This window comes from Thermobia domestica, chromosome 9 (genome assembly GCF_964235325.1).
Source record: "Thermobia domestica chromosome 9, izTheDome1.hap1.1, whole genome shotgun sequence".
Classification (NCBI taxonomy): Eukaryota; Metazoa; Arthropoda; class Insecta; order Zygentoma; family Lepismatidae; genus Thermobia; species Thermobia domestica.
Window position 1 is genome coordinate 117,437,908 of NC_137462.1, and position 8,290 is coordinate 117,446,197.

An 8,290-nucleotide genomic window follows, 5' to 3' on the forward strand; every position below is an offset into this window, starting at 1 on the left:
CATAGCGCGAAGCGCAACAATCCACACGGTACGGCACTGATTCACTGACTACCGCAGCCGCTACGTCGTCTCAAGGTCAACGCTCCGCAGCGCTGCCACCTGTTGATAAAAACATTTCCAATTAGTATGACTAAAACTTTTTGAGCTAGTCGTTTCAGAGAAATTAATTAAATTTTGCTCTCTTTTATCGTTAATAAGATATGAATTTTTAAAAGCCCGGAGTTTTTTATAAACACCCTGTATTGTATTACGGTCAAAATGCCTAATGTAGATCCAGATACGGCCAGATTTGGGTGAAGACCTACCATTTCCGTATTGACATCTGTGTGTCTGCATGCATATAAGTTCAGAGAATATTTCATCAACGACAATTCACATAAAAGATTGCATATACACACGGGGCCCTGCACAACTTTCTATTTGGTTCAATATGAAGTGCTTGACATTTAATGGTATATACAAGCTATGATAAAACTCAGTACGCCAATGAAATTCCGAGAAAAGTTTATATTGATTTGATGTATCATTTGCACCTATTGCCATTTGAAAAACCAAAAGTTAAATTCAAGATGGCAGCCAAGGTTGGTAACATATGTCAGAGAAGGAATACTTGATTCAATTTGTTCTGCATATGCCCATATTCATGTCCAGTGACATCTAAAGAAACTAAAAGCAACTTTGTGTTCGAGTGTTATAGTAATGTATGATTGAATTCCGGATATATGAAGGCCCATAAATATGGAAATTACTGGTATGGGCCGCTTAAATTAGAACAATACACATTGGGCCACGGAGAACTTTGCATTTGAATCAATGTACACGAATCCCGAGTGGACACTTCGAGAATCTACCTTGTCAGTCTCCGTACAACTTGGAATCGGTTAACATTAGTTTTACGGGAAGAAAAAACGACATCATTTGGAACAGCTTTCCATTTTCGATCATCTGTATTTCCTCCTTATTTATTCGGTGTAAGGACCTCAAACTTATTTTGTTGGACTTGCTTATCGAAAGGTTTCTAAAACTGCCTTACTGCCCCCAAAATCTGAAATTCAGGGTGGGATGGGGGCGGATGCCCTCCTGCCCCATTGACGCCCCTATCTAGCGGCTATCATATGAAACTAGCCCACGGCCTTTAACGTGATTTTAGCTATATTTATTGCGGAATCTTGACTGCGAAAATATTATGTTTGGAAATAGAATTCATTTGCTGAGCAAACCTAAATCTTTTTGAAAATGGACTTGGATCCATAGTGCTCTGAACGCCTCAAATATTACTTTTCTTCAATTAATTATTGGCTTAAAAAAACAACCAATTACATAGCCTTGCAGAAAATATTCTAAAGTTAGCACAACATGAAGTGTGCTTCAAACTATCATTACTTTTCGAAAATTTATTATTTTAAGATAATTTTATTAGCATGAGTGTTCTGAAATAGTAATCAAAGTTTTGCAACTAAAAATCACACACGCCTCCATGAAACGCGATCTTAGCCCCTAAGAGTATAATTAGGAAATTTTCAGAAGCAGTAACTCCGAAATGACTTGTTTTATGGCTAAAGTAACCGCACAAGCGTATTTCTGGTAAAGTTCTAGCCTTAAAACACGTAACATGACTCCATTTGTATTTGAAATTTTGAATTCCAATCAAAGATGGCAGCCATGATGCTTGATAGCACTATCTGATGTGTCAGACTACTTAAAAGTTTCATCATTCTCCCTCAACACATTCTCAACGCACAAGGGTGGTGAGGACTTTTGTTTCACCATGCATATTGATAGATCGTGTGAAATCTCCACAGTAGGTAGATTTTAAAATCTACCTAAAAAGCTAATTGCAACCAAGAAAGTACTTATGAGAATCACTGGCAAGAGGGTGTAATAAAAAGGGATTGGGATATGAAATAAGTTGAGAATTACTAATCTATACTGAAATATTCTGTACCCAGCACAGTGTTATTAATCAGGATAAAATAAATGAAAAGGTCGGTTGCAAGTAAAGAGCAAAAACTCCTAAGAAATAAGTTATTACATGATTTTAAAACATGTTAAAAATCGTGTTTTAAACTGTTCAAATTGTTTAAAACATGTTTTTTTCGTCTGTGTTTTAAAACATGTTTAAAACATTTTGAACATCTTTTTTTTTTGTTTTAAACACAGGTTTTGTTCTTTTTTAAAAAAATAAAACTATATTTTTTCCAACCCTGATCTGGTGCCTAAATAAAACAAAACCATGTACCAAATTGGTCGCCAGGTTGGAACTTTCGATCGTCAGGTCGCCATTGGTGACTGAATATTTCAGTTTGGCGATAGACATTTGCATAAATTATATCTTGCAAAAAAAAAAAAAAAAAAAAAACTGTGATCTTGTTGCTGGATTCAGACTTGAAGTTTCGTGGCGTGCCTGTAATATATAGCAAATCAATATAGTCTATAGAAGTCATTACATATACCGGCATGAAAAGGTAAGAAATATGGCGTTTGAAGCGAATAACTGACAATGTACAGGGCCAAATGAACACATTCTCACACCCAAGATTATACTTCAGCCCCTTCCCCTTCCGTCAAACAAAATATATTCGTAGTTCTTGTGTTGTTGTAAAGGCGAACCTGTCCTTTGCCCTTTCGCTTTGTAAAGTATAGCGATCTTTATTCTTTGGACAATGGGCTATCTGCGCACCATATTTCGATGATATTCGGCCAGTAGTTACGGAGAAATAAAATAGAACATACAAGGCAAGCCGAGCCGAGCCTATCGACGGCCGAGCTCGGCCATCACATGTAGTGATCTTTATTCTTTAGATGATTGGGTATTTGCGCATCAACTTTGGTTTAAATTTAGCTGATAGTTACCGAGAAATAAAGTACTACATACATACATACAAAATTACAGTACATCTGGAGTAAAACTACATCCGGTTGGCTTACGCCGGGAACTAAAAAGAAAAGTCCTAACATCAGGATCACAAATAGAACATACTGTATGTAAGCGGAATCCACTTTCAACATCGCAGCACTAATAAGGGGGGTGGGGGCTTGAGCCGGGTGATCCTCTCTGGCTACGCCACTGTCAGACATGACCTACAGCTTAAGGGGATGTCTTCCCATCATCAGAGGCTTCAGAATCTTCATAACATGTAAAATTTAATTCATAAATATCTTATAAAATACTGCATTTAGGAACTTGTAATTTTGTACAAAGTTGGTAATTTTGTTGCCAAAGAGTAATACAATTCAGATGACTGTCACAATTTTGCACCTAATTACTTGGGTTAGTTGTAATGCATTCTTCCGTATTGAGTTACTGCAGGTAAAGAGTCAGAAGACGACTTGCAAACCTCATGCATTACTACGAATGACATTCTTTGAAGAACAAATGCTGAGGAGGGATGTATTATGACAATTTGAAAAGTGAAACCCGTGTCTACCCCTCCAGTTTCATAATCATTTACGCCTTGAGCAGTCTCCCTTCCCACTCCCACCCCCACTTCCCTACTGAGTCCCCACAACTTTACGACGGCAACTATCTGAATTTGCTTTTTCGGCGGAAGTTGATGTGATTCACGTGTCAACAAAATACTTCATAGAACAAAGATTGCTTTTCTACATCTTTTGTTGCTTGAAACGGATGGATTCTCCTTCGAAGCAGTAGCTTTAATCTCTTCCACTCACAAATATACAACCAAGTCTAAAGGTTTCTTATATATTTGCCTATTTCTTTTGTTTTCTGGAAGGATAGATTTCTTTTCATTTTATAATATTTATCACCAAAAACACATAGTACGATGTTTCTGTGGTTAGAACGGATTAATTGTGTACAGGGATGGCAAAAATCAAGTTTTTGTTGTAAGTTTTTTGAATAACTAGAGTTTGGTTTACCAAAACTCCATTATATATTTACCATATTCGCGTGTGTTCGTGTGTGACAATAAATAAATAAATAAATAATTTCATGGATTATCACCAAATTTGGTAAAAATACAAAGAGTCAAGAATTAGGAATTGGGTTTAAAATACATAAAACTCAAACCTAGATAATATAAAATTGTTATATGGGTTTTCCGGGAGAATTCTGAACTTCTGGGGTATTTTCCATCAGGCTGACCTCTGGATTCAGTCCTGTTCAGCTGCTGTACGAAGTTGCAAGTTAATGGTACATATTAATATGACGTATTCGACAATCTCTGCTTAATAATTTGAAAGGGATATTGCCACTTACGGAGTTAGCTACAAAATGTTTAGATGTGTTGCTCCTTTCGCGGGTTTCCTCAGGAAAGGCAAAAGCCTTCATATTTTATCGTTAGTATGTACGCTCATGTCCAAAATTATTGTCGCATGTCTATAAATATGTTGTTTTAGGAATATAATTTGATAACGAAATCGCCCGGTATTTCTTATAATATTTGTATGTGTATAATCGGCAAAGACATGCATGTGACAAATTTCATGTCAAATAAGCAGTAAATAAGAACAATAAAACGAAAATAAAACTTTCTTCTCCATTTAGCAAGATTTTGTTTTATTCATTCTAATTTTCGTATTTATAATTCTTTCCCTATAAAATTTACCACAAATATACATTTCCCGATTATACACATAGTATCAGTATTAAAAGTACCCTGAAAAATCTTTATCAAATTATATTCTTACAAGAAGACAGTTATAGATATGCGACAATCATGTTGGACATGAGTGTACGTATATACATGTTCAAATGAGTTGGACGTGTTCTACCTTTTCTCGCACTGGCATTGAAAGACAAACTTCATATTATCTTATTTTATCGTTGTAATGTACATATAAAAGAAGCTACAACTGAATTAGCCATATTGATCTATTGTCGGATTTAGCTGCGAAATATTTCGAGAGGGGTCATTAACTCTTTATACCAGTTTCCACAGAAAAGGAAAATGGGGAGGGAGATTTACCGAGACACTCATGGTATTGTTGCGATGTTTACAATAAGTTTCAAGTAAATTGGATGTGGTTTTCTCTATTATTTAAAAGTAGCTCCAAAACCTTCCGGAAGGCCTTTGGCCCCTTAACCTGATTTTTGAGAGAAAGGAGAAAAGCGCATTCCCTTATTTTGTGTATTTGTTTGCATGATACAAATTTTCGCTCAGATCATGCACGTATGTGTATACTTCTAATCTTTTCTGGTGCTCATGCTTTGCATTAATGAACATTTTCTTTTGGCCCAATAACAAAATGATTGGAGGGACTTTTCTCCCCTCATACGAGAGTTACCACAGAACACATACTCTCTCTCTATATATATATACACAAATAAAGAGTTTGTTTTTGTGTTTGTCTGTGTGCCGCCTGGGGTCTCAAGGAGAAAGGCGTTTACCGAGACACATAAAAAATAGTAGAAAATAACAAAGTGTCGAATTCATAGTTTTAGCGGCCGCTGAGATCAATGGTGAAACACCGATTGCATTAACTTCCAAATTCACCCCATTCGGCTGCGGGCCGGGAGTCACTGGGGGATACCGAGACACGTAAATATAATCCAAAATGACGGATATTCGTATCAAATGCACAGTTTTCGCGGTCGCTGAGTTCAATGATGATACTTCCATTAGCGATGACTTTCAAATTCAGCTACCATTGTATACGGACCGGGAGTCACCTGCGGAGGGAGATTTACCTAGACACTCATGGTATTTAGTTTTCGCGGTCGCTGAGATGAATGGTGATACTCGCACAGACATTTGCTTCCAAATACAGCCCCTATCGGATGGAGGCCAGAAGCGGTTTTTTAAAATTCGAACCAAGGGGTCTCAGGAGGAGTTTACCGGAATATGTAAAAGTAGTAGAAAATGATCGATATTTTTTCTTTCGTTGTTCAGTTTGTTTACATAGATATTTTATCTGATCCATGCGAAGTATGGGTATTTCAGCTAGTAATTTATGTATTAACCTAGTGAGAGGGAGATAAGTTCACTCAGTTTAAATCGAAGTAGTGGAAATGATTGTGAAGCCTTAAGGAAAATATGACATATTATAGGGGAAGAGGGTAATCATACTGCATGAAAGGGTTAAATTCACCGCTCGTTCTTGAGTGATTTTAATCCCAAGCCATGGGGATGACGGAAAAGAGTCAAAGAAAATATACATCATATTGTATCGAAACCGAATGAATTGGAGAAAATTTATCGTTGACCTCTAAAAGAAATGCAGGGGGGCTACGAGGGTAAACCCACTAACTTAGTACTTACTGATGTTAACTCACTGCATAAGAAATAATCGGGAAGCCTCAAAGAAAAGTACGACATACTACGCCAAAATCGAATACTTTCTAACGAAAATTATCGTTGAGTATCTCTCTCTCTCTCTTTCTCTCTCTTTCTCTCTCTCTCTCTCTCTCTCTCTCTCTCTCTCTCTCTCTCTATATATATATATATATATATGTGTGTGTGTGTGTGTGTGTAATTAGCTACTTATTTTTTGTTAATTAATTATTAGTTTAAATTAGTTAGTTAAGATCGTCATTTTGTGTAATTAGCAACAATAGAAACCATTTATATAGGAATTTTCAAATAAGTATACTTGAAATTGATTTGCTGCTGCTAGGAGCCAATCAGAAGAAAGATCTCTCAGCTGTTGTATGTATATAAGATTGTACAGTTATCCTGTATCACATAGTGTCTGATGAAGCCAAAGAGTTAGTTGGTGAAACTGTAACACGTGTTGAATTTTTAATGAATATATATAGTTTTGCTCAGCAAATAATTCGTGTGTACTCAATTATTATCGGTATTAAAATGTTTACCATCCTCTTAGGTATTGATTAACACCAATATCATCTCTCTACGACTTACCGTTCCCGTGATATTTGCCAAAAAAGTTCGAATTTCTAGATATTTAAGCAGCCATATCTCGAGAACTGTGCGTCATAGAGAGATGATATTTTGCTCATTTTTTGCGAGGAAGAGAAGAAGGTGCGGATAAAAAGATTTACATCTATGAACAATGATAGTTATACTTCCCGCTCCATTTCTCCATTCTTTTTAAGTTCTTCTGGCAATGCTCTTGGAGCATTCTCAACTGGTTAGTTTATGTAATTCCAAATTTAATGGGTGGCTCTGTGTACCCCTCCCAAAATTTGAGGGTGCACCATGTGTGCTGTCTGAAAGCTACGTCATGGCCGCTGGCCACAATAGACCAGGACAATGTTTTATTCGAGACGAAAAGTTTCTATTATTGTTAATCTATTATATAAAAGAGAACGCACAAATCCTTTGTTAGCTCATCACGCTAATACGGCTGAACCAATTTCTTTCATTTTTGGGGGGTTATTAGGATTTGGACCCTAGATGGTTTTTATCATATCACTTTAATTTTTAATTACCAGTGTCTTGAGATAATTGACCATTCAAGTGTCCATAACGTACAAATCACTTTGTTAGTTCATCATAGGTATAAAAATAAACGTATTTATATGCAACCCGCATGACCGTGTCACTCGGCGGGTTAACATAAATGACAGGCGCTATAATGTTAACATTTACTGCAATTTGAAAGCGAAAAAGTAAAAATTATCTAAGTAACAAAGTTTATTGCGTTCCGGGGTGACCGCAGCGAAGCGGGGTGAACGCTGCTAGTAAAATAATAAGACAATGCTATAATTAAATTAAATTAAATTCCATACATATATGTGCACATAAATACATGTCTTCATGAAATATTAAACGAGGTTACATAAAACTGCAAAATTGCAATCTGGCCCGGGCGTCAAAATTCAAGATAGACTGAAGGCTGACGTATTTAATAATACCAGACATTGTCCATACAGCTTGTTAAAAAGTATGCAAAGATATGGGAAAATTTCGTGAATTGCTTTTGTTATAGTTGCTAAATAACCATGGATTATACATTGAAACAACATATATTCATTGTGACAGAGTAAATTTATACCAGCAGTGACCTTTGACCTAAAAGGCTTACAAAGGAGAAATACTGAACAGATGCTGCAAACAAATCCTGCATGAGGTGGTTGTACAACAAGATCCAGGAGACAGATAGTAAAGTCTCCGACCAAGGCTGTTGTCAGGAAAACGGTTGATCCATGTGCAAACTGTATAGTGTGAATATCCCCCCCCCCCAAAAAAAAAAGTCAATGGGACGACTTTCTAGCCAGTCCCGCCGGCTCTCTATTGGCAGTGCACACACGGCCTTATGCAAGTGTTTGATATTTTACCCCTATAAGTTAGAGTGGATTAGCAATTACTGCTTAAAGACATGGATGTCCAAGAAGACTATTGTCGTTTGTTCATGGAATATGTAA